This window comes from Heterodontus francisci, chromosome 8 (genome assembly GCF_036365525.1).
Source record: "Heterodontus francisci isolate sHetFra1 chromosome 8, sHetFra1.hap1, whole genome shotgun sequence".
NCBI classification, from domain to species: Eukaryota; Metazoa; Chordata; class Chondrichthyes; order Heterodontiformes; family Heterodontidae; genus Heterodontus; species Heterodontus francisci.
The window spans coordinates 23,251,162-23,276,016 of NC_090378.1; the positions used below are offsets into that span (position 1 = coordinate 23,251,162).

Here is a 24,855-nt window from a genome sequence, read left to right on the forward strand (position 1 = left end):
TATAAGTGCTAAAGAAATATCCATGCATCCCTACATTAAAATAAGTGCTTAAAACAAGCTGCAATATTCACTATTACAGGAATTTAACTGTGAAAGTCAAATCTTGCTTATCTACCATTCAACATACCTTAAAGTACTCCGTTGTACAAGAAGTGCTTTGATGAATATTAATGTCTTCCTTAGAAAATACAGATCAGATTCGTCAATTTCCACATGATTTCACCATTTAAAATAACCACACAAGGTAGGAAAGCTTCATATCTAATTACAACAGGCAGTAGCCCCACAAAGGTATTCCAGTGTTAAGTTCACGAATCATACTATTAAGAACAAGATTGGATGTTTTTAATATTAGAACACTGTGTCATCTTAATTCAGGTGAATTATATTTTGTGTCCTGCCTATCTCAAAGATGTCCTTTCAAAAAGGGGGGGGGGTGGAGGAGAGAGAAAGAGAGAGGGAGGTGGAGAGAGAGAGAGAGAGGGGGTAGGGGAGAGAGGGGAGGGGAGAGAGAGAGAGAGGGGAGGGGAGAGAGAGAGGGGGGGGAGGGGAGAGAGAGGGAGGGGGGAGGGGAGAGAGAGGGAGGGGGAGGGAAGAGAGAGGGAGGGGGGAGGGGAGAGAGAGGGAGGGGGGAGGGGAGAGAGAGGGAGGGGGGAGGGGAGAGAGAGGGAGGGGGGAGGGGAGAGAGAGGGAGGGGGGAGGGGAGAGAGAGAGAGGGGGGAGGGGAGAGAGAGAGGGGGGGGAGAGAGAGAGGAGGGGGGGAGAGAGAGGGGGGGGAGAGAGAGGGGGGGGGAAGAGAGAGAGGGGGGGAGAGAGAGAGGGGGGGGGGAAAAGAGAGAGAGGGGGGAGAGAGAGAGGGGGGGAGAGAGAGAGAGGGGGGGAGAGAGAGAGGGGGGGAGGGGAGAGAGAGAGGGGGGGAGGGGAGAGAGAGAGGGGGGGAGGGGAGAGAGAGAGGGGGGGAGGGGAGAGAGAGAGGGGGGGGGAAAAGAGAGAGAGGGGGGAGAGAGAGAGGAGGGGGGGAGAGAGGAGAGAGGGGGGGAGAGAGAGAGGGGGGGAGGGGAGAGAGAGAGGGGGGGAGGGGAGAGAGAGAGGGGGGGAGGGGAGAGAGAGAGGGGGGGGAGGGGGGAGAGAGAGGGGGGGGAGGTGAGAGAGAGGGGGGGGAGGTGAGAGAGAGGGGGGGAGGTGAGAGAGAGGGGGGGAGGTGAGAGAGAGGGGGGGGAGGTGAGAGAGAGGGGGGGAGGTGAGAGAGAGGGGGGGGAGGTGAGAGAGAGGGGGGGAGGTGAGAGAGAGGGGGGGGAGGTGAGAGAGAGGGGGGGAGGTGAGAGAGAGGGGGGAGGTGAGGGGGGGAGGTGAGGGGGGGAGGTGAGGGGGGGAGGTGAGGGGGGGAGGAGAGGGGGGGAGGAGAGGGGGGGAGGAGAGGGGGGGAGGAGAGGGGGGGAGGAGAGGGGGGGAGGAGAGGGGGGGAGGAGAGAGAAAGAGAGGGGGGGAGGTGAGAGAAAGGGGGGGGGAGGTGAGAGAAAGAGAGGGGGGGAGGTGAGAGAAAGAGAGGGGGGAGGGGAGAGAAGGAGAGGGGGGAGGGGAGAGAAAGAGAGGGGGGAGGGGAGAGAAAGAGGGGAGAGGAGGGGAGAGAAAGAGAGGGGGGAGGGGAGAGAAAGAGAGGGGGAGGGGAGAGAAAGAGAGGGGGGAGGGAGAGAAAGAGAGGGGGGAGGGGAGAGAAAGAGAGGGGGGAGGGGGAGAGAAAGAGAGGGGGGAGGGGAGAGAAAGAGAGGGGGGAGGGGAGAGAAAGAGAGGGGGGAGGGGAGAGAAAGAGAGGGGGGAGGGGAGAGAAAGAGAGGGGGGAGGGGAGAGAAAGAGAGGGGGGAGGGGAGAGAAAGAGAGGGGGGGAGAGGAGAGAAAGAGAGGGGGGGAGAGGAAAGAAAGAGAGGGGGGGAGGGGAGAGAAAGAGAGGGGGGAGGGGGAGAGAAAGAGAGGGGGGAGGGGAGAGAAAGAGAGGGGGGAGGGGAGAGAAAGAGAGGGGGGAGGGGAGAGAAAGAGAGGGGGGGAGGGGAGAGAAAGAGAGGGGGGAGGGGAGAGAAAGAGAGGGGGGAGGGGAGAGAGGGGGGGAGGGGAGAGAAAGAGAGGGGGGAGGGGAGAGAAAGAGAGGGGGGGAGGGGAGAGAAAGAGAGGGGGGGAGGGGAGAGAGGGGGGGGGAGGTGAGAGAGAGGGGGGGAGGTGAGAGAGAGGGGGGGGAGGTGAGAGAGAGGGGGGGGAGGTGAGAGAGAGGGGGGGGAGGTGAGAGAGAGGGGGGGAGGTGAGAGAGAGGGGGGGAGGTGAGAGAGAGGGGGGGGAGGTGAGAGAGAGGGGGGGGAGGTGAGAGAGAGGGGGGGGGAGGTGAGAGAGAGGGGGGGAGGTGAGAGAGAGGGGGGGGGGGGGAGGTGAGGGGGGGAGGTGAGGGGGGGAGGTGAGGGGGGGGAGGTGAGGGGGGGAGGTGAGGGGGGGAGGAGAGGGGGGGAGGAGAGGGGGGGAGGAGAGGGGGGGAGGAGAGGGGGGGAGGAGAGGGGGGGAGGAGAGGGGGGGAGGAGAGAGAAAGAGAGGGGGGGAGGTGAGAGAAAGAGGGGGGGGGGAGGTGAGAGAAAGAGAGGGGGGAGGTGAGAGAAAGAGAGGGGGGGAGGGGAGAGAAAGAGAGGGGGGGAGGGGAGAGAAAGAGAGGGGGGAGGGGAGAGAAAGAGGGGAGAGGAGGGGAGAGAAAGAGAGGGGGGAGGGGAGAGAAAGAGAGGGGGGAGGGGAGAGAAAGAGAGGGGGGAGGGGAGAGAAAGAGAGGGGGGAGGGGAGAGAAAGAGAGGGGGAGGGGAGAGAAAGAGAGGGGGGAGGGGAGAGAAAGAGAGGGGGGAGGGGAGAGAAAGAGAGGGGGGAGGGGAGAGAAAGAGAGGGGGGAGGGGAGAGAAAGAGAGGGGGGAGGGGAGAGAAAGAGAGGGGGGGAGAGGAGAGAAAGAGAGGGGGGGAGAGGAAAGAAAGAGAGGGGGGGAGAGGAAAGAAAGAGAGGGGGGGAGGGGAGAGAAAGAGAGGGGGGAGGGGAGAGAAAGAGAGGGGGGAGGGGAGAGAAAGAGAGGGGGGAGGGGAGAGAAAGAGAGGGGGGAGGGGAGAGAAAGAGAGGGGGGAGGGGAGAGAAAGAGAGGGGGGAGGGGAGAGAAAGAGAGGGGGGAGGGGAGAGAAAGAGAGGGGGGAGGGGAGAGAAAGAGAGGGGGGGGAGGGGAGAGAAAGAGAGGGGGGGGGCAGAGAAAGAGGGGGGGAGGGGAGAGAAAGAGAGGGGGAGGGGAGAGAAAGAGAGGGGGGAGGGGAGAGAAAGAGAGGGGGGAGGGGAGAGAAAGAGAGGGGGGAGGGGAGAGAAGAGAGGGGGGAGGGGAGAGAAAGAGAGGGGGGAGGGGAGAGAAGAGAGGGGGGAGGGGAGAGAAAGAGAGGGGGGAGGGAGAGAAAGAGAGGGGAGGAGAGGAAGAGAGGGGGGAGGGGAGAGGAAGAGAGGGGGGAGGTGAGAGGAAGAGGGGGGGAGGTGAGGTAGAGAGGGGGGGAGGTGAGAGGAAGAGAGAGGGGGAGGTGAGAGGAAGAGAGGGGGAGGTGAGAGAGAAAGAGAGGGGGGAGGGGAGAGAAAGAGAGGGGGGAGGGGAGAGAAAGAGAGGGGGAGGGGAGAGAAAGAGAGGGGGGAGGGGAGAGAAAGAGAGGGGGAGGGGAGAGAAAGAGAGGGGGGAGGGGAGAGAAAGAGAGGGGAGGGGAGAGAAAGAGAGGGGGGAGGGGAGAGAGAAAGAAGAGGGGGAGGGGAGAGAAAGAGAGGGGGGAGTGGAGAGAAAGAGAGGGGGGAGGGGAGAGAGAGGGGGAGGGGAGAGAGAGGGGGGAGGGGAGAGAAAGAGAGGGGGGAGGGGAGAGAAAGAGAGGGGGAGGGGAGAGAAAGAGAGGGGGGAGGGAGAGAGAAAGAGAGGGGGGAGGGGAGAGAAAGAGAGGGGGGAGGGAGAGAAAGAGAGGGGGGAGGGGAGAGAAAGAGAGGGGGGAGGGGAGAGAAGAGAGGGGGGAGGGGAGAGAAGAGAGGGGGAGGGGAGAGAAAGAGAGGGGGGAGGGGAGAGAAAGAGAGGGGGGAGGGGAGAGAAAGAGAGGGGGAGGGGAGAGAAAGAGAGGGGGGAGGGAGAGAAGAGAGGGGGAGGGGGAGAGAAAGAGAGGGGGGAGGGGAGAGAAAGAGAGGGGGAGGGGAGAGAAAGAGAGGGGGGAGGGGAGAGAAAGAGAGGTGGGAGGGGAGAGAAAGAGAGGGGGGAGGGGAGAGAAAGAGAGGGGGGAGGGGAGAGAAAGAGAGGGGGAGGGGAGAGAAGAGAGGGGGGGAGGGGAGAGAACGAGAGGGGGAGGGGAGAGAAAGAGAGGGGGAGGGGAGAGAAAGAGAGGGGGGAGGGGAGGAGAAAGAGAGGGGGGAGGGGAGAGAAGAGAGGGGGGAGGGGAGAGAAGAGAGGGGGGAGGGGAGAGGAAGAGAGGGGGGAGGGGAGGAAGAGAGGGGGGAGGTGAGAGGAAGAGAGGGGGGAGGTGAGAGGAAGAGCGGGGGGAGGTTGAGAGACGAGAGGGGGGGAGTGAGAGGAGAGAGGGGGAGGTGAGAGGAAGAGAGGGGGAGGTGAGAGAGCGAGGGGGGAGGGGAGAGACGCGAGGGGGCGGGTGAGAGAGAGAGGGGAGGGGAGAGAGAGAGGGGGGAGGGGAGAGAGAGAGGGGGAGGGGAGAACGAGGGGGGGAGGGGGAGAACGAGGGGGGGGAGGGGGAGAACGAGGGGGGGAGGTGGAGAACGAGGGGGGGAGGTGGGAGAACGAGGGGGGGAGGGGTGAGAACGAGGGGGGAGGGGAGAACGAGGGGGGAGGGGAGAACGAGGGGGGGAGGGGGAGAACGAGGGGGGGAGGGGGAGAACGAGGGGGGGAGGGGGGAGAACGAGGGGGGGAGGGGGAGAGACGAGGGGGGGGAGGGGGAGAACGAGGGGGGGGGGAGGGGAGAACGAGGGGGGGGGAGGGGGAGAACGAGGGGGGGAGGCGGGAGAACGAGGGGGGGGAGGGGGAGAACGAGGGGGGGGAGGGGAGAGAACGAGGGGGGGGAGGGGGAGAACGAGGGGGGGAGGGGGAGAACGAGGGGAGGGGAACGGGGGGGGAACGGGGAGGGGAACGGGGGAGGGGAAGGGGGGAGGGGAAGGGGGAGGTGAGGGGGAAGGGGGAAGGGGGGGCGGGGAAGGGGGTCGGGGAAGGGGGGAGGGGAAGGGGGGAGGGGAAGGGGGGAGGGGGAAGGGGAAGGGGAAGGGGGGAGGGGGAGGGGGAGGGGGAGGGGAAGGGGGAGGGGGAGGGGGAGGGGAAGGGGGAGGGGAAGGGGGAGGGGAAGGGGGAGGGGAAGGGGGAGGGGAAGGGGAGGGGGAGGGGGAGGGGAAGGGGAAGGGGGAGGGGAAGGGGAGGGGAAGGGGGAGGGAAGGGGGAGGGGAAGGGGGAGGGGGAGGGGGAGGGAGGGAGGGGGAGGGGAGGGGGAGGGGGAGGGGGGAGGGGGAGGGGGGAGGGGAAGGGGAGGGGGAAGGGGAGGGGGGAGGGGAAGGGGGAGGGGAAGGGGAGGGGGAGGGGAGGGGGAGGGGAAGGGGAGGGGAAGGGGAGGGGGAGGGGAAGGGGGAGGGGAAGGGGAGGGGGAGGGGAGGGGGAGGGGAAGGGGAGGGGAAGGGGGGAGGGGAAGGGGGAGGGGAAGGGGAGGGGGAGGGGGAGGGGAAGGGGAGCGGAGGGGAGGGGGAACGAGGGGGGGGAGGGGGGAGAACGAGGGGGAGAGAGAGGGGGGAACGCGGGGGGAGGGGGAGAACGAGGGGGGGAGGGGGAGAGAGCGGGGGGAGGGGGAGAACGAGGGGGGGAGGGGAGACAGAGAGGGGAGGGGGGAGACAGAGAGGGGGAGGGGGAGACCGAGAGGGGAGGGGGAGACAGAGAGGGGGAGGGGGGAGAAAGAGAGGGGGAGGGGGAGAACGAGGGGGGGGGGGAGAACGAGGGGGGGGGGAGAACGAGGGGGGAGGGGAGAACGAGGGGGGAGGGGAGAACGAGGGGGGGAGGGGGAGAACGAGGAGGGGGAGGGGGAGAACGAGGAGGGGGAGGGGAGAACGAGGAGGGGGAGGGGGAGAACGAGGGGGGAGGGGAGAACGAGGGGGAGGGGAGAACGAGGGGGGAGGGGGAGAACGAGGGGGGGAGGGGGAGAACGAGGGGGGGGAGGGGGAGAACGAGGGGGGAGGGGGAGAACGAGGGGGGAGGGGGAGAACGAGGGGGGGAGGGGGAGAACGAGGGGGGAGGGGGAGAACGAGAGGGGGAGGGGGAGAACGAGGGGGGGAGGGGGAGAACGAGGGGGGGGAGGGGGAGAACGAGGGGGGAGGGGAGGGGGGGGAGAACGAGGGGGGGAGGGGGAGAACGAGGGGGGGAGGGGGAGAACGAGGGGGGGGAGGGGGAGGAACGAGGGGGGGGAGGGGGAGAACGAGGGGGGGGAGGGGGAGAACGAGGGGGGGGAGGGGGGAGAACGAGGGGGGGGTAGGGGGGGAGAACGAGGGGGGGAGGGGGAGAACGGGGGGGGGGAGGGGGAGAACGAGGGGGGGAGGGGGAGAACGAGGGGGGGGAGGGGGAGAACGAGGGGGGGAGGGGGAGAACGAGGGGGGGAGGGGGAGAACGAGGGGGGGGGAGGGGGGAGAACGAGGGGGGGGAGGGGGAGAACGAGGGGGGGGAGGGGAGAGAACGAGGGGGGGAGGGGGAGAACGAGGGGGGAGGGGAGAACGAGGGGGGAGGGGGAGAACGAAGGGGGGGAGGGGAGAACGAAGGGGGGGAGGGGGAGAACGAGGGGGGGAGGGGGAGAACGAGGGGGGGAGGGGGAGAACGAGGGAGGGGGGGACGAGGGGGGGAGGGGGAGAACGAGGGGGGGAGGGGGAGAACGAGGGGGGGAGGGGGAGAACGAGGGGGGGAGGGGGGAGAACGAGGGGGGAGGGGAGAACGAGGGGGGGGAGGGGGAGAACGAGGGGGGGAGGGGGAGAACGAGGGGGGGGAGGGGGAGAACGAGGGGGGGGAGGGGGAGAACGAGAGGGGGAGGGGGAGAACGAAGAGGGGGAGGGGGAGGAAGAGAGGGGGAGGGGGAGAAAGAGAGGGGGAGGGGGAGAAAGAGAGGGGGAGGGGAGAGAGAGGGGGAGAAAGAGAGGGGGAGAAAGAGAGGGGGAGAAAGAGAGGGGGAGGGGAGGGGGAGAAAGAGAGGGGGAGGGGGAGGGGGAGAAAGAGAGGGGGAGGGGGAGAAAGAGAGGGGGAGGGGGAGGAAGAGAGGGGGAGGGGGAGGAAGAGAGGGGGGAGGGGGAGGAAGGAGAGGGGGGAGGGGGAGGAAGAGAGGGGGAGGGGGAGAAAGAGAGGGGGAGGAAGAGAGGGAGAGGGGGAGGAAGAGGGGGGAGGGGGAGAAAGAGAGGGGGAGAAAGAGAGGGGGAGGGGGAGAAAGAGAGGGGGGAGGGGGAGAAAGAGAGGGGGAGGGGGAGGGGGAGAAAGAGAGGGGGAGGGGGAGAAAGAGGGGGAGGGGGAGAAACACAGAAAATAGGAGGAGTAAGCCATTTGGCACTTCGAGCCTGCTCCGCCATTCATTATGATCATGGCTGATCATCCAACTCAGTAACCTGCTCCCGCTTTCCCCCCATGTCCTTGGATCCCTTTTGTCCCAAGAGCTATATCTAACTCCTTCTTGAAAACATACAATGTTTTGGCCTCAACTGCTTTCTGTGGTAGCAAATTCCACAGGCTCACCACTCTCTGGGTGAAGTAATTTCTCCTCATCTCAGTCCTGAAAAGTTTACCTTGTATCCTTAGACTATGATCCCTGGTTCTGGACTCCCCCACCATCGGGAACATCCTTCCTGCATCTACCCTGTCAAGTCCTGTTAGAATTTTACAGATTTCTATGAGATTCCCCCCTCAGTCTTCTGAATTCCAGCGAATATAATCCTAACCGACTCAATCTCTCCTCATACGTCAGTCCCGCCATCCCAGGAATCGGTCTGGTAAACCTTCGTTGCACTCCCTCTATAGCAAGAACATCCTTCCTCAGACAAGGAGACCGAAACTGCACACAATATTCCTGGTGTGGCCTCATCAAGGCCCTGTATAATTGCAGCAATACATCCCTGTTCCTGTACTTGAATCCTCTCGCTATGAAGGCCAACATACCATTTGCCTTTTTTACCGCCTGTTGCACCTGCATGCTTACCTTCAGCGACTTGTGTATGAGAACACCCAGGTCTCTTTGCATATTCCCCTCTCTCAGTTTATAGCCGTTCAGATAATAATCTGCCTTCCTGTTTTTGCTACCAAAGTGGATAACCTCACATTTATCCACATTATACTGCATCTGCTATGCATTAGCCCACTCACTCAACTTGTCCAAATCACCCTGAAGCCCCTCTGCATCCTCCTCACAACTCACCCTCCTACCCAGTTTTGTGTCATCTGCAAAGTTGGAGATATTACATTTAGTTCCCTCATCTAAATCATTAATGTATATTGTGAATAGCTGGGGTCCTAGCACCGATCCCTGTGGTACCCTACTAGTCACTGCCTGCTATTCGGAAAAAGACCCATTTATCCCTACTCTTTGTTTCCTGTCTGCCAACCAATTTCCTATTCATCGCAATACACTACCCCCAATCCCATGTGCTTTAATTTTACATGCTAATCTCTTATGTGGGACTTTGTCGAAAGTCTTCTGAAAGTCCAAATAAACCACATCCACTGACTCCCCCTCATCAACTCTACTAGTTATATGCTCGAAGAATTCTAGTAGATTTTTCAAGCATGATTTCCCTTTCGCAAATCTATGCTGACTCTACCCGATTCTACCACTGTTCTCCAAGTGCTCTGCTATAAAATCTTTGATAATGGACTCTAGAATTTTCCCCACTACTGACTAGGCCTATATTCACTAGAGTTTAGAAGAATGAGAGGGGATCTCATAGAAACCTATAAAATTCTAACAGGACTAGACAGGCTAGATGCTCCCGATGGCTGGGGAGTCCAGAACCAGGGGTCACAGTCTCAGGATACGGGGTATGCCATTTAGAACCGAGATGAGGAGAAATTTCTTCACTTAGAGGGTGGTGAACCTGTGGAATTCTCTACCGCAGAAGGCAGTGGAAGTCAAGTCATTAAATATATTCAAGAAGGAGACAGATATATTTCTTAGTGCCAAAGGGATCAAGAGATTATGGGGATAAAGCGGGAACAGGGTACTGAATTAGACGATCAGCCATGATCTTTTTTGAATGGCGGAGCAGGTCAGAAGGGCCCAATGGCCTACTCCTGCTCTTATTTTCTATGTTACTCCTACCAGGAGATTTGCTGTCATGGTATGTCACGCTCATCTACCTTGTGCCATCCTTACACATCCACTGCAGCTCGTCTGCAACTGCTCTGTGATGTCCATTAACAACCACACCTAGATCAACCCTTCTTTCTGCTGCCCTCCACTTTGCCTTCTAGAAGAGATCTCTGTAGCTTTTCCGCTCTGATCAAATGGCTGAAATACTGCCATTTTCTTTTCTGGATGTCACTTTTTAGAGTTCTTTTTACTTTTGCAATTTCAAGCACCTCTTCAGTGATCTTATGGTCTGTATAAGGAATTTTAAGTATAGGTCTTGGCACCTACATTTCAAAGGCCTCTATTTTCTTCCAAAGATCTTTACTTAATGTCCAGGTTTCCGAGGCATACAGGAAAGTGCACAGAATGTAGCATCTTATGAGGTTTTTTTTCCCCTTGTTAAAAGCTTGCGCTTTCTTGATAATACATCCTTCATCGTCACAAAATTACTTCTGGCTATCTCCATCCTTCTTCTCATTTCACATCGCATCAACCGGCTTCTGTTACCATTGTCTTAAATAGACAAACTTATCTACTTGTTCCAGTGTGACACCATCCACTTCAATCTGGTTTCTTCTAATGTATTTCTTCTAACTACCATTGTTTTTGTCTTTTTGGTTTTCGTACTGAAACCATAGCCGAAACTTGTAGATTATATTTTGTAAGGACTCTTCTGATTCTGCAAGTAGCGCTGTGTCGTCAGCGTACCGCAGGTTTATGTACCTGCGTCCAATTTTTACACCTGGAAATACATCTAATTCAATGAATATTTGTTCTGTGTACAGATTGAATAATTTTAGCAACAATATACAGCCTTGTCGTACTCCTTTCTTCACTTGAAACATATCTGATTCTATCTTCTTGCCTGATATTCGCTATTTGGCCCCAATATAAGCTTTGGATAAATCTCACATTTTTACTGTCAATGTCACATTTCAGCAACATGTCTGTTAGCTTTTAATGAAAAACACTATCGAACGCTTTTTCGTAATCTATAAAGCATATGTAAATGTTCTTGTTTACTTCTAGATATTTAGCGAAGATTGCTCTTAGGTTAAATATTCTCTCTCGTGTTCCTACTCCATGTCTAAATCCAGACTGTTTCACCAATTTCTGCTTCAAATGTGTTGTTATTTCTTTCTATTATGATTTTCAACATCACTTTAATGAGATGATTCACTATGCTTAAGTTTGAAACTAATTGCACTCCATTGCTTTAGGTTTCTTAGGTATCTTAACAAATAATGAATGCCTCAAGTCACTTGGAATGTATCCTTCGGTATATATTTGATCACAAATTTCTGTTATCACTTCTAATTCTCTTTCTCCAAAGGTTTTTAGATGTTCTGTTGTGACTTCATTTATGCCTGGCGCTTTTCCTGTACTCATCAATTTCAAAGCATTCTTTCCCTCCGATATCAATGTTTTGTCCTTCCTTTGTCTCTATAGTTTGAGGACAGCACCAAGTCCATGGGGTTGGTTTCGCCATAAAAAATGAACTTGCCGACCGCCTCAGCAAGCCCCCTTGTGGGATAAACGAACATCTCATGACCCTCTGGTTTACCCTAGCCCAGAAACAGCATGCCACAGTCGTCAGCACATATGCCCCAACCCAAGCAGCAACAGATGAGGCCAAAGAAGAATTTTACTCCAGCCTTGATCACTTGCTGTCCTGTGTTCCCAAGAAAGACAAGCTGACCCCCCTTGGAGACTTTAATGTCAGCGTTGAGTGGAACACAAACCTTTGGAAAGGGGTGACTGGCAAGTAAGGTGTTGGAAGGGCTAACACCAACTGAGTCCTTCTGACGAAATGCCTTGAACATGGCCTGATCATAACGAACACTCTACTTCGTCAGAGCGACAAATACAAGACTTCATGGTAGCACCCTCGCTCCAGGCCTTGGCTGGACTATATCATCTTCCGAGCGAAAGACATTCGCATCACCTGTGCCGTAACAGGAGCTGATGACTGCTGGACTGACCATCGCCTAATCCAAGCTACTATCTCCATAAGCCCAGTCCAAAAACGGCAGTGGTAGCAGATGCGCTGCCTCAGGAAAATCAACGTTGGTGGTGTCAAGAACTCTGTGAAGGAAGACCAACAAGTAACTTGGCGACACTCAACAAACAGGAACCACAGAATGTCCACAACTCCTGATCTACCCTCAAAGCTACCATAATCAGCACTTGTGAGGATACTAAAATAAAAGCAAAATACTGCGGATGCTGGAAATCTAAAATAAAAACAAGAAATGCTGGAACCACTCAACAGGTTTGGCAGCATCTGTGGAAAGAGCAGAGTTAACGTTTCGGGTCAGTGACCATTCTTCGGAACTGGGTTCCGAAGAAGGGTCACTGACCCGAAACATTAACTCTGCTTCTCTTTCCACAGATGCTGCCAGACCTGCTGAGTGGTTCCAGCATTTCTTGTTTTTACTTGCGAAGATACTATTGGTTTCTCGACCAAGAAACATCAAGACTGGCTTGACGAGAACAACCAGGAGATCCAGGAGCTACTAAATCGCAAGCGCAAGGCGTTCCTGAACTGGAAGTATCACCAAAATTCAAGGGAAAAGAAAAGCAGGCATACAGACAATTGAAGGCCGAGGTCCAACAAAAAAACCCATGACCTAAAGAACAGCTGGTGGGCTGAAAGAGCACAGGAAGTAAAGCAACTTGCCGACAGCCATGACATGCATGGATTCTTCAGCGCAGTCAAGACCCAAACGGCCCAAGCATCAAGGACCTACCCAACTGAAAGCAAAGAATCTCGATGTTGTGGCCATTTCGGAGACATGGGTAGAGCAGGGGCAGGAATGGATGTTGCAGGTTCCGGGATTTAGATGTTTCAGTAAGAACAGAGAAGATGGTAAAAGAGGAGGGGGTGTGGCATTGTTAATCAAGGAGAGTATTACAGCGGCAGAAAGGACGTTTGAGGACTTGTCTACTGAGGTAGTATGGGCCGAGGTTAGAAACAGGAGAGGAGAGGTCACCCTGTTGGGAGTCTTCTATAGACCTCCGAATAGTTCCAGAGATGTAGAGGAAAGGATAGCGAAGATGATTCTCGACAGGAGCGAGAGTAACAGGGTAGTTGTTATGGGGGACTTTAACTTTCCAAATATTGACTGGAAATGCTATAGTTCGAGTACTTTAGATGGGTCAGTTTTTGTCCAGTGTGTGCAGGAGGGTTTTCTGACACAGTATGTAGACAGGCCAACCAGGGGCGATGCCACATTGGATTTGGTACTGGGTAATGAACCCGGCCAGGTGTTAGATTTAGATGTAGGTGAGCACTTTGGTGATAGTGATCACAATTCGGTTAGGTTTACCTTAGCGATGGGCAGGGACAGGTATATACCGCACGGCAAGAATTATAACTGGGGGAAAGGAAATTATGATGCGATTAGGCAAGATTTAGGATGGGTAGGATGGGGAAGGAAACTGCAGGGGATGGGCACAATCGAAATGTGGAGCTTATTCAAGGAGCAGCTACTGCATGTCCTTGATAAGTATGTACCTGTCAGGCAGGGAGGAAGTTGTCGAGCGAAGGAGCCGTGGTTTACTAAAGAAGTTGAAGCGCTTGTCAAGAGAAAGAAGGAGGCTTATGTTAGGATGAGATGTGAAGGCTCAGTTAGGGCGCTTGAGAGTTACAAGCTAGCCAGGAAGGATCTAAAGGGAGAGCTAAGAAGAGCAAGGAGAGGACACGAGAAGTCATTGGCGGATAGGATCAGGGAAAACCCTAAGGCATTCTATAAGTATATCAGGAATAAAAGAATGACTAGAGTTAGATTAGGGCCAATCAAGGATAGTAGTGGGAAGTTGTGTGTGGAATCAGAGGAGATAGGGGAAGCGTTAAATGAATATTTTTCATCAGTATCTACAGTAGAGAAAGAAAATGTTGTCGAGGAGAATACTGAGATTCAGACTACTAGGCTAGATGGGATTGAGGTTCACAAGGAGGAGGTGTTAGCAATTTTGGAAAGTGTGAAAATAGATAAGTCCCCTGGGCCAGATGGGATTTATCCTAGGATTCTCTGGGAAGCCAGGGAGGAGATTGCAGAGCCTTTGTCCTTGATCTTTATGTCGTCATTGTCGACAGGAATAGTGCCGGAAGACTGGAGGATAGCAAATGTTGTCCCCTTGTTCAAGAAGGGGAGTAGAGACAGCCCTGGTAATTATCGACCTGTGAGCCTTACTTCGGTTGTGGGTAAAATGTTGGAAAAGGTTATAAGATACAGGATTTATAATCATCTTGAAAAGAATAAGTTCATTAGCGATAGTCAGCACGGTTTTGTGAAGGGTAGGTCGTGCCTCACAAACCTTATTGAGTTTTTCGAGAAGGTGACCAAACAGGTGGATGAGGGTAAAGCAGTGGATGTGGTCTATATGGATTTCAGTAAGGCGTTTGATAAGGTTCCCCACGGTAGGCTATTGCAGAAAATACGGAAGTATGGGGTTGAAGGTGATTTAGAGCTTTGGATCAGAAATTGTTTAGTTTAGTTTAGAGATACAGCACTGAAACAGGCCCTTCAGCCCATCGAGTCTGTGCCGACCATCAACCACCCATTTATACTAATCCTACACTAATTTCATATTCCTACCACATCCCCACCTGTCCCTATATTTCCCTACCACCTACCTATACTAGGGGCAATTGCTAATGGCCAATTTACCTATCAACCTGCAAGTCTTTGGCATGTATATGGCTAGCTGAAAGAAGACAGAGGGTGGTGGTTGATGGCAAATGTTCATCCTGGAGTTTAGTTACTAGTGGTGTACCGCAAGGTTCTGTTTTGGGGCCACTGCTGTTTGTCATTTTTATAAATGACCTGGAAGAGGGTGTAGAAGGGTGGGTTAGTAAATTTGCGGATGACACGAAGGTCGGTGGAGTTGTGGATAGTGCCGAAGGATGTTGTAGGGTACAGAGGGACATAGATAGGCTGCAGAGCTGGGCTGAGAGATGGCAAATGGAGTTTAATGCGGAAAAGTGTGAGGTGATTCACTTTGGAAGGAGTAACAGGAATGCAGAGTACTGGGCTAATGGGAAGATTCTTGGTAGTGTAGATGAGCAGAGAGATCTTGGTGTCCATGTACATAAATCCCTGAAAGTTGCTACCCAGGTTAATAGGGCTGTTAAGAAGGCATATGGTGTGTTAGCTTTTATTAGTAGGGGGATCGAGTTTCGGAGCCACGAGGTCATGCTGCAGCTGTACAAAACTCTGTTGAGGCCACACCTGGAGTATTGCGTGCAGTTCTGGTCACCGCATTATAGGAAGGATGTGGAAGCTTTGGAAAGGGTGCAGAGGAGATTTACTAGGATGTTGCCTGGTATGGAGGGAAGGTCTTACGAGGAAAGGCTGAGGGACTTGAGCTTGTTTTCGTTGGAGAGAAGGAGGAGGAGAGGTGACTTAATAGAGACATATAAGATAATCAGAGGGTTAGATAGGGTGGATAGTGAGAGTCTTTTTCCTCGGATGGTGATGGCAAACACGAGGGGACATAGCTTTAAGTTGAGGGGTGATAGATATAGGACAGATGTTAGAGGTAGTTTCTTTACGCAGAGAGTAGTAGGGGCGTGGAACGCCCTGCCTGCAACAGTAGTAGACTCGCCAACTTTAAGGGCATTTAAGTGGTCACTGGATAGACATATGGATGAAAATGGAATAGTGTAGGTCAGATGGTTTCACAGGTCGGCGCAACATCGAGGGCCGAAGGGCCTGTACTGCGCTGTAATGTTCTAATTCTAATGGAGTGGCACTGATCAAGCACAGAGAAGCAGTCAGCATTCATTGGAAGGAACACTTCAAAGAGCTCCTCAATCCCAACTCAGTCCTTGATGCAAGTGCCCTCGACCACATTCCACAGCATGCTACCCGCCACAACCTCAGCACAACCCCAGCCTAACTTGAGATTGAAAGGCCAGCCGACAGCTAAAAAATAAGGTCGCCAGCATAGACGGAATTCCTGTCGAAATTCTAATTTAGCGGACAAGCACTCTTGACACAAATATGGGTCTCATCTCCCTTATCTGGAAGGAGGAGAGCATGCCAGGGGATCTCCGAGACGCCGTAATTGTGACAATCTTCAAAAAAAGGCGACAAGACCGACTGTGGTAACTACAGAGGGGTATCCCTGCGGTCCGCCACAGGAAAGGTCATCGCAAGAATCCTTCTCAACCGCCTCCTCGTGGCTGAAGAGCTCCTACCAGAATCACAATGTGGATTCCGTCCATCAAGAGGCACAGTGGATATGACCTTCACAGCAAGACAACTCCAAGAAAAATTTAGGGAACAGCAGCAACCTTTATACATGGCCTTCTTTGACCTCACAAAGGCCTTCGATTCTATGAACCGGGAGGGATTGTGGAACATCCTCCTCAAATTTGGCTGCCCGGAGAAATTCATCACCATCCTCCGCCTGCTGCACGACGACATGCAAGCTGTAATCCTTGCCTACGGATCTGCCAGTGACCCAATCCGAGTGCAGATTGGGGTCAAGCAAGGCTGTATCATTGCAGTAACGCTCTTTCTCGCTGCAAAACTCCATTTCATCTCCATGAAGCTCCTTGATGGATAGATCTACTCTGCAGGATAAGCGGCAAACTATTTAACCTATGTCACCTCCAGTTCAGAACCAAGGTCACCCCAACCACTATCTTTGAGCTGCAGTACACTGACGACGCTTGCATATGTGCACACTGAGGCAGAGCTGTAAACCCTCATCGATGTATTCATGGAGGTGTATGAAAGAATGGGCCTTAAGCTAAACATCCAGAAGACAAAGGTCCTCCACCACCTGCTCTTACAGCGCAACACTGCCTCCTGACCATCAAGATCCATAGCAAACCACTGGACAATGTGAATCACTTCTCATCCCTTGGGAGCCTCCTCTCAGCAAGGCAGACATCGACGACGAGACTCAGCATCGCCTCGTGTGCCAGTACAGCCTTCGGTCGTCTGAGGAAAAGAGCGTTTGACAACAGAGACCTCAAATCTGGCACCAAGCTCATGGTCTACAGGGTCGCAGTGGCACCTGCCCTCCTGTATGCATCGGAAACATGGACACTGTACAGCAGACATCTCAAAGCCCTGGAGTGATATCACCAGCGATGCCTCCGCAAGATCCTGCAAATTCAGTGGCAGGACAGGCCAACACCCCTAGTATAGAAACACTGGTCATGGCTAGTCAGTTACGTTGGGCGGGCCACATTGTCTGCATGCCTGACACAAGACTCCCAAAACAAGCTTTCTGCACTGAGCTCCGACATGGCAAGAGGTTACCAAGAGGGCAGCGGACTCCCTGAAAAAATGTGACATCTTCACTGATTCGTGGGAATCTCTCACCCGAGACCATCCAAAATGGAGAAGTATGTGCGACGGTGTCAGCCAGTTCAAACAGCATTGACATGCCCAGGCAGCGACCAAGTGCAAACAGCGGAAGGAGCGTTCGGAAATTTGAGTATCCCATCCACTCGCCTCAAACACCACTTACCCCACCTGTTGCAGAGTGTGCGGATCCAGAATTAGATTATTCAGTCACCTAAGGACCCACAACCCTGGGGTGAAAGAAAGTCATCCTCGTTCCCAAGGGAGTGCCTAAGACGATGATATTTTGAGGACTCCCTCGATTTGGATCGATTTATATACCTTTTTGCTACTGCATCCCTTTCAAAGAATTTACCATCTTTGTCTTCTATGCACCCACTGTCTGTTATCCCTTTCTTTCCATCTGTCAAAGATTTCACCTTCTGATGCATAACTCTCATTTTGTGATTTCTTTCAAGCTCCAATACTTCATCAAACATCTCATTATACCATTTCTCTTTAGCCTGCCTACATGCATTCTTTATTTTCTTTTTAATTTCATCATAGTCAGGTGTGTTGCTTTTCTTTACCCTTTCTATCATCATTGCTAATATCTCAGTCATCCACTCCTGATCACTTTTTCTTTTCCATTTTGCAGCATGTTGTATACACTCATCTTTTTCCATTTGTTTTCTATTTCTTTTTCTGAGACCTGTTGCTCTGTTTCCTCAATCCTGAGACATTCACACTTGTTTTTTTACTCTAAGAGTGAATGCTTTTCTGATGTTCTCATCCTTCAGCATGTCAAGGTCTAAGTGTTCACACATCTTTTTCTTTTTTGGTATTTTCAGCTTCATCTTAATTTTTTCCACAAGGAGACAATGATCTGAATTTATATCCACACTGGGATACATATGAATGTTCTTTATCTTGTTTCACCATCACATAATGTATTTAATTTCTATACACATTTTCTAGACTTCTCCAAGTATACAATCTTCTTTTTGGTTGCTTAAAAGAGGTGTTTGCCAACACCAGATAGATCATTTTCTTGACAAAACTGTATCAGTCTCTATCCTCTTTCATTTCTCCATCCAAGCCATATTGATCGACATGTTCCTGACATTCCTTCACAGACTTTAGCGTTTAAGTCGCCCATTACGATTACCACATCAGTTGATTTGACATGATGTCACCATAAAATGCCTCTATTTCCTGCTCACTGTGATCTTGTATCGAAGCATAAACTTATACGACAACCAGATCAAAAGGCTTTCCTTTGATCTTAATCATTATCACTTTTTCTGAAATTGGCCAATAACCTTGAACTGACCTCTTGTATCTTTTGTTTACTAGGATTCCTACTCCATTCCTATGCTTCTCACCTTCCAGGAAGTAAAGCACATGATTCTTTTGTTGCATATTACCATATTCTAACCATCTTACTTCTGCAATTCCGAGTAAGTCAATACAGTGCCTACCCGTTATCTGTATGCAATTATCAAGCTTTCCCACCTGTTTAAAGTTCTTATATTCCATGATCCAATTCTCAAGTGTTACGAGAGTTTCCATTTTTGTGTTAAAACTTGGGAATCTACATTTTTAAAAACTAAAAAAGCATTTCACGGACATTGAATCATCTGGAGATTGCTGACTTTTGTGGGGTTTTTTATAAAAGGAAGGTGAACAAAAAGGTTGACTGGTAAACAAGTTTTTACTGGAAAACATGTGATTTCAAGTAAACATAGCAGGGGGCTTGATTTAAGAGTTATTTTGACAGAATTTATGATTAGCATGGGACTTGCCTGGAAAGTTTTGATTTCACTTTGAACTGTTAAAAGCCAGCTTCTTTTTTGTACTAAAGGGCGTTGTTGGAGAACAGAAGAACATCCAGGCCACTGTCACCTCTCTGAAGAATCCCTGTTCTTGAAAAGCAAATGCCTGTATGAAGTTGTGCTCTTGCCTCCTGTATGTTTGAAGACATCTGGAATGTTCGCAGAAACCTTGCATATTGAAAAGGACTTTGCAACGAATGTGTGAGAAGTGACACCTTTGGTGCTGCACACCTGCTATAATACCTATGTGAAGCCTTCTACAGTTGAATTTCTTTGAATGCCTACCCCAGACTGTTCATCAACCTCGCCTGGAAAGATTCCTAGTGGCAGCCAACTATTTGACTTTGGGACATCTTGCCAAAACAAAGGACTTCCTTTCATATCTTTGCAGACTAAGTATTTTTTATTCCTTCGATTTCTTTGTAACAGCAAAAACAAAAATCCCTTTCTATTCCCAGTTAACCAGTTTTTGGATGTATGTGCGTGTGCATGAGAGCTAGGCTTGAATATCTTAATTCGTGCATATATTTACTTAATTATTGATTAAGACTTGGTTTATAATAAACAGATAATGTTGTTGTTTATTAAAGAAACCAGGTTGGTTTGCTTTATTCTGGGGACAAATAGAGTATCTAATTGGCTGTTTTAGTTAAGTGGGAAAATTTATTGATATGTTGTGACCTGTGGAGAAGGGAGACTGAATTAACAGTGCACTCTTCCCGCCTCGGTTGTAACACAAGAAGCTAGTGTAGACAAGAGTATAGAGTCATAGTCATACAGCACAGTAACAGGCCCTTCGGCCCATCGTGTCTGTGCTGTCCATCAAGCACCTATATATTCTAATCCCATTTTCCAGCACTTGACCCATAGCCTTGTATGCTATGGCATTTCAAGTGCTCATCTAAATACTTCTTAAATGTTGTGAGGGTTCCTGCCTCTACCACCTCTTCAGGCAGAGCGTTCCAGATTCCAACCACCCTCTGGTTGAAAAATTTTTTCCTCAAATCCCCTCTAAACCTCCTTCCCCTTACCTTAAATCTAAGCCCCCTGGTTACTGACACCTCTGTTAAGGGAAAATGTTTCTTCCTATCTAACCTATCAATGCCCCTCACAATTTTGTATACCTCAATCATATCTCCCCTCAGCCTTCTCTGCTCTAAGGAAAACAACCACAGCCTTTTCAGTCTCTCTTCATAGCTGAAATGCTCCAGCCCAGTCAACATCCTGGTGAATCTCCTCTGCACCCTCTCCAGGGCAATCACATCCTTCCTACAGTGTGGCACCCAGAACTGTACACAGTACTCCAGCTGTGGCCTAACTAGTGTTTTATACAGCTCCATCATAACCTCCCTGCCCTTATATTCTATGCCTCGGTTAATAAAGGCAAGTATCCCATATGCCTTCCTAACCACCTTATCTACCTGTGCTGCTGCCTTCAGTGATCTATGGACAAGTACATCAAGGTCCCTCTGACTCTCTGTACTTCCTAATGTCCTACCATCCATTGGATATTCCCTTGCCTTGTTAGTCCTCCCAAAGTGCATCACCTCACACTTCTCAGGACTAAACTCCATTTGCCACTGCTCCACCCATCTTACCAGCCCATCTATATCGTCCTGTAATCTAAGGCTTACCTCCTCACTATTTACGACACCACCAATTTTCGTGTCATCTGCGAACTTACTGATCATACCTCCTGTATTCACGCCTAAATCATTAATGCACACTACAAACAGCAAGGGACCCAGCACCAATCCCTGTGGTACACCACTGGTCACAGATTTCCACTCACAAAAACAACCCTTGACCCTCTGCCTCCTGCCACTAAGCCAATTTTGGATCCAATTTGCCAAATTGCCCTGGATCCCATGGGATCTTACCTTCTTAACCAATCTCCCATGCGGGACCTTATCAAGAGCCTTACTGGAGTCCATGTAGACTACATCAACTGCCTTACCCTCATCTACACATCTAGTCACCTCCTCGAAAAATTCAATCAAGTTAGTTAGACATGATCTCCCCCTGACAAAGCCATGCTGACTATCCCTGATTAATCCCTGCCTCTCCAAGTGCAAATTAATCCTGTTCCTCAATTTTTTCCAATGGTTTCCCTACCACTGATGTTAGACTCACAAGCCTGTAATTACCTGGTTTATCCCTGCTACCCTTCTTGAATAATGGTACCATATTCGCTGTTCTCCAATCCTCTGGTATCTCTCCTGTGTCCAGAGAGGATTTGAAAATTTGTATCAGAGCCCCTGCAATCTCCTCCCTTGCCTCACAGAACAGCCTGATACACCTCATCTGGGCCTGGGGGTTAATCCACTTTTAAGCCTCCACTTTTAAGGTTGGGAGTGTACAACAGACCTCCAAACAGTCAGGGAGAGATAGAGGAGCAGATATGTAGGAAAACATCAGAGAGGTGTAAAAATAATAGGGTAATAGTAATAGGGGATTTCATCTTCCCCAATATCAACTGGGATAGTCTTAGTGCAAAAGGCTTAAAGGAGGCGGAATTCTTAAAATGCATACAGGAGAGCTTTTTGAGCCAGTACGTAGAAAGTCCTTCAAGAGAAAGGGCAGTACTGGACCTAATCCTAGGGAATGAAGCCAGACAAGTAGTAAAAGTGTCAATGGGGGAGCATTTCGGGGATAGTGACCATAACTCTAAGATTTAAGGTAGTTATGGAAAAGGACAAAGATGGATCAGAAATAAAGGTACTGCATTGGGGGAAGGCCAACTTTAATATGATAAAACAGGATCTGGCCAAAGTCGACTGGGAGCAACTACTTGTAGGAATGTCTACATCAGACCAGTGGGAGTCATTTTAAGAGGAAATAGTGAGAGTTCAGAGCCAACATGTACCTGTTAAGGTGAAGGGTAGGACCAACAAGTCCAGGGAACCCTGGATTTCAAGGGATATAGAGGATTGGATCAGGAAAAAAAAGGAGGCTTATGGCAGATTCAGAGTGCTGAAAACAGCAGAGGCACTACAGGAGTATAGGAAGTGTAGGGCGGGTACTTAAAAAAGTAATTAGGAGAGCGAAGAGGGGACTTGAAAAAAAGATAAAGGAAAATCCTACGGCATTTAAGTATATTAAGGGCAAGAGGATAACCAGGGAAAGAGTAGGGCCCATTAGGGACCAAAGTGGCAATGCGTGTGTGGAGCTTGAGGACATAGGTGAGGTTTTAAATGATTATTTTTCATTTGTGTTCCCTATGGGGAAGGACGATGTAGGTGTCGAGATCAGGGAGGGGGATTGTGACATACTTGAACATATTAGCATTGAAAGGGAGGAAGCATTAGCTGTTTTGTATAAAATTACAAAGAAGAATTTGACATATTAAGTGAGTGGGCAAAACTGTGGCAGATGGATTTCAATGCAGGTTAAGAGTGAGGTCATCCTTTTGGACAAGAGAAAGGAATATACGAGTATTAGCTGAAGGATGAAAAGCAAGGAACAGTGGAAACCCAAAGAAACCTAGGGGTCCTTGTACATAGATCACTAAAGTGTAGTCAGGTCCAAAAAATACAAAAAGGTTGATGAAAATTATAACTGGACAGATAGAATATAAAGGGGAGGAACTTTTGCAACAGCTACACAAAGCCCTGGTTCTTCAGACCCCTTCTTAGGCAGCCCCTCAGGAACGAGGATGACTTTACTCCACCCCAGGGTTGTGGGTCCTCCGGTGACTGAATAGTCCAATTCTGGATCCGCACACTCTGCCACAGGTGGGGCAGGTGGTGTTTGATGAGGCGAGTGAATAGGATGCTCAAATTTCCAAATGCTCCTTTCACTGTTGGCACTTGGTCACTGCCTGGGCATGTCGACTTTCGAACTAGCTGGCACCTTCGCAGATGCTGCTTCTCCATTTTGGGTGGTCTCGAGCAAGACATTCCCACGAATCAGCGGACATGTCACATTGTTTCAGTGAGGCTTTAAGAACGTCCTTGGAGTGTTTCCTCTGCCCTCCTGGTAGCTCAGAATGTCAGAACTCAGAGTAGAAAGCTTGTTTTGGGAGTCATGAGTCAGGCATGCGGACGATGTGGCCCGCTCAACCAAACTGGCTAGCCACGACCAGTGTCGTGATACTGGGGGTGTTGGCCTGAGAAAGGCTACTAATATTGGAGCGCCGGTCCTGCCACTGAATTTGCAGGATCTTGCAGAGGCACCGCTGGTGATATCACTCCAGGGCTTTGAAACGTCTGCTGTGCATGTCCATGTTTCCAACGCATGCAGGAGGGCAGGTAACACTGCGGCCCTGTAGGCCATGAGCTTGGTGCCAGTTTTGAGATCTTTGTCATCAAACACTCTTTTTCTCAGACAACTGAAGGCTGTGCTGGCACACTGGAGGCGATGCTGAGTTTCATTGTCAATGTCTGCCCTTGCTGAGAGGAGGCGCCCAAGGTATGAGAAGTGATCCTGGTTACACCACATGGAGAGTACTATGTATAAGTTCTGGGCACCAGACCTTAGAAGAGATGCACTGGCCTTAGAAGGAACGCAGCGCAAGTTCACTAGAATGTTACCACAGTTCCAAAGGTTAGATTATGAGGAGACATTACATAACATTGTTGTGTTCCCTGGAATATAGGAGATTAAGGAATGATTTAATTGGGGTTTTAACAACGTTGAAAGGAATTGTTAAAGTAGATAAAGAAATTCTTTTCTGCAGGTGGGGGAGTCTAGGATAAGGGGACATAACCTTAAAATTACAGCCAGGCTATTCAGTAGAGAAGCTAGAAAATGCTTCCTCACCAAAGGCTGGCAGAAGTGTGGAACTCTATCCCAAAAAAATAACAGATGCTAGTTCAATTAATAATTTTAAATCTAAACAATAGACTTTTGCCAGACATGGGTATAAAAGGATACGGAGCCATGGCAGGTGGGTAAAGTTAAGATACAGACCAGCCATGATCTCACTATGTGTCAGAACAGGCTTGAGGGAATGAATGGCCTATTTCTGTTCATATATTACTGCTCCTAGGACATTCCCTTGCAAGTTGTCATAACAATGTCCTATGTGTATGGCAAGCTGAAAACTATGAATACAAATGTGTTTGAATAAATTGTATAAGAAAATTACATCTAAAGCAAAAAAAAAATGAATGAATAGGCTTCAAATAGTTAACTGATGGGACTGTTAGAATTCCCAATGAGTCTTTCCTGACAAATTTATATTGCTAACTAACTCATTTTTAACATACATACCAGGCAGTTAAGTAGTTTACAGTGCCAAATGAAGGTTATTTTTGCAACGAATCTGGCCTCTTTCTCCTACGCAGGATGAGGTACAAGGAACAATCCCACTTCTAAAACTATCTCCCTACAGAGCTGTGGCGGTAAAAACATAAAATTATCCCCATTTCGCAGAACAAATCTTTGTGAAATTTATTTTCCTCAGCACTATCTGCCTTCTCAAAGTGCTTTTATCCCTCCATCCACTATACTTGTGAAAAGCTGCAGTTCAAATCATAAACAAAGATTCAATAAATAAATCCACTGTGGAAGTAAGATTTTTGACTTTAATTTGTATTACTGTGAAGATTGCTCAGTAATCATAAATTTGTACACTAGCCAAAATGGCTATGGTGATAGAAAACTACAGACAAGTAAACAGAATTATACAGCACTGTTTAAAGTTAATTAAATGTACACAACATTTTGAAAGGCACTTGAATATATGGCTCTCAGTTTTTCTGAACTACAGTTTACAATGGTCAAAAAAAGAGACACGGCCTCTTTTAAACTCAAACCTGCTGCTAATCATTTGCAGAGACAAATACTGAGTTTGCATTGCATGCTTAAAAGATTAGACAAGGACCTTAAAACACAAATAACCTGCAATGCTGAAAAACATCATGCATTCATCAAGGAATAGTACACAATGTTCTTTAGTCACAAACAACAATATTGGGACATAACTCATATTTAAAATATCACTTTTTCATGTATGCATCATTCAGGACTGCTTCTTTCATTTCCAGCTTATTCACTGTTTTAAAAGGACACAAATCATGCAGTAAAACTATTAAAATAAGTTTATCATTTACAATTAAAAGTCCGAGACAGCACGCACCAAAAAGTAAACAAAGTGTTTCAACCAAAATGTTATTTTTGCTCTGAACATCATTTTGTTTTAGTCTCAAAGCTGCCTGCAGTACAACTTGCTCAAATCAATAGTGAACTTTAACTTCACGAAAGGAAGAGGCCAGTTTGGCTGATAAGGCAATGAAAGAAGATTTAATAAAAATGGCCATTTTCAAAAACACAAACACCTCAGTCCAAATAATTTGAAGATCAAATCAATGGGAAGTATGGTTTTCTTATTATTCATTCAT

General features: G+C 50.4%; 1 protein-coding gene and 1 long non-coding RNA gene across 7 annotated transcripts in view; one reads left to right on the forward strand and one right to left on the reverse strand.

Annotated features, from left to right (window-relative positions):
* The window catches only part of LOC137372691 (ecotropic viral integration site 5 protein homolog), a 308,742-nt gene that overhangs the window by 218,052 nt on the left and 65,835 nt on the right, over positions 1-24,855 (reverse strand). The gene's annotated exons all lie outside the window — the stretch shown is intronic.
* LOC137372693 (uncharacterized) lies at positions 144-24,518 on the forward strand. The gene is made up of 3 exons (XR_010975477.1): positions 144-244; positions 18,033-18,136; positions 18,541-24,518. It is a non-coding gene; the product is annotated as an uncharacterized lncRNA (long non-coding RNA).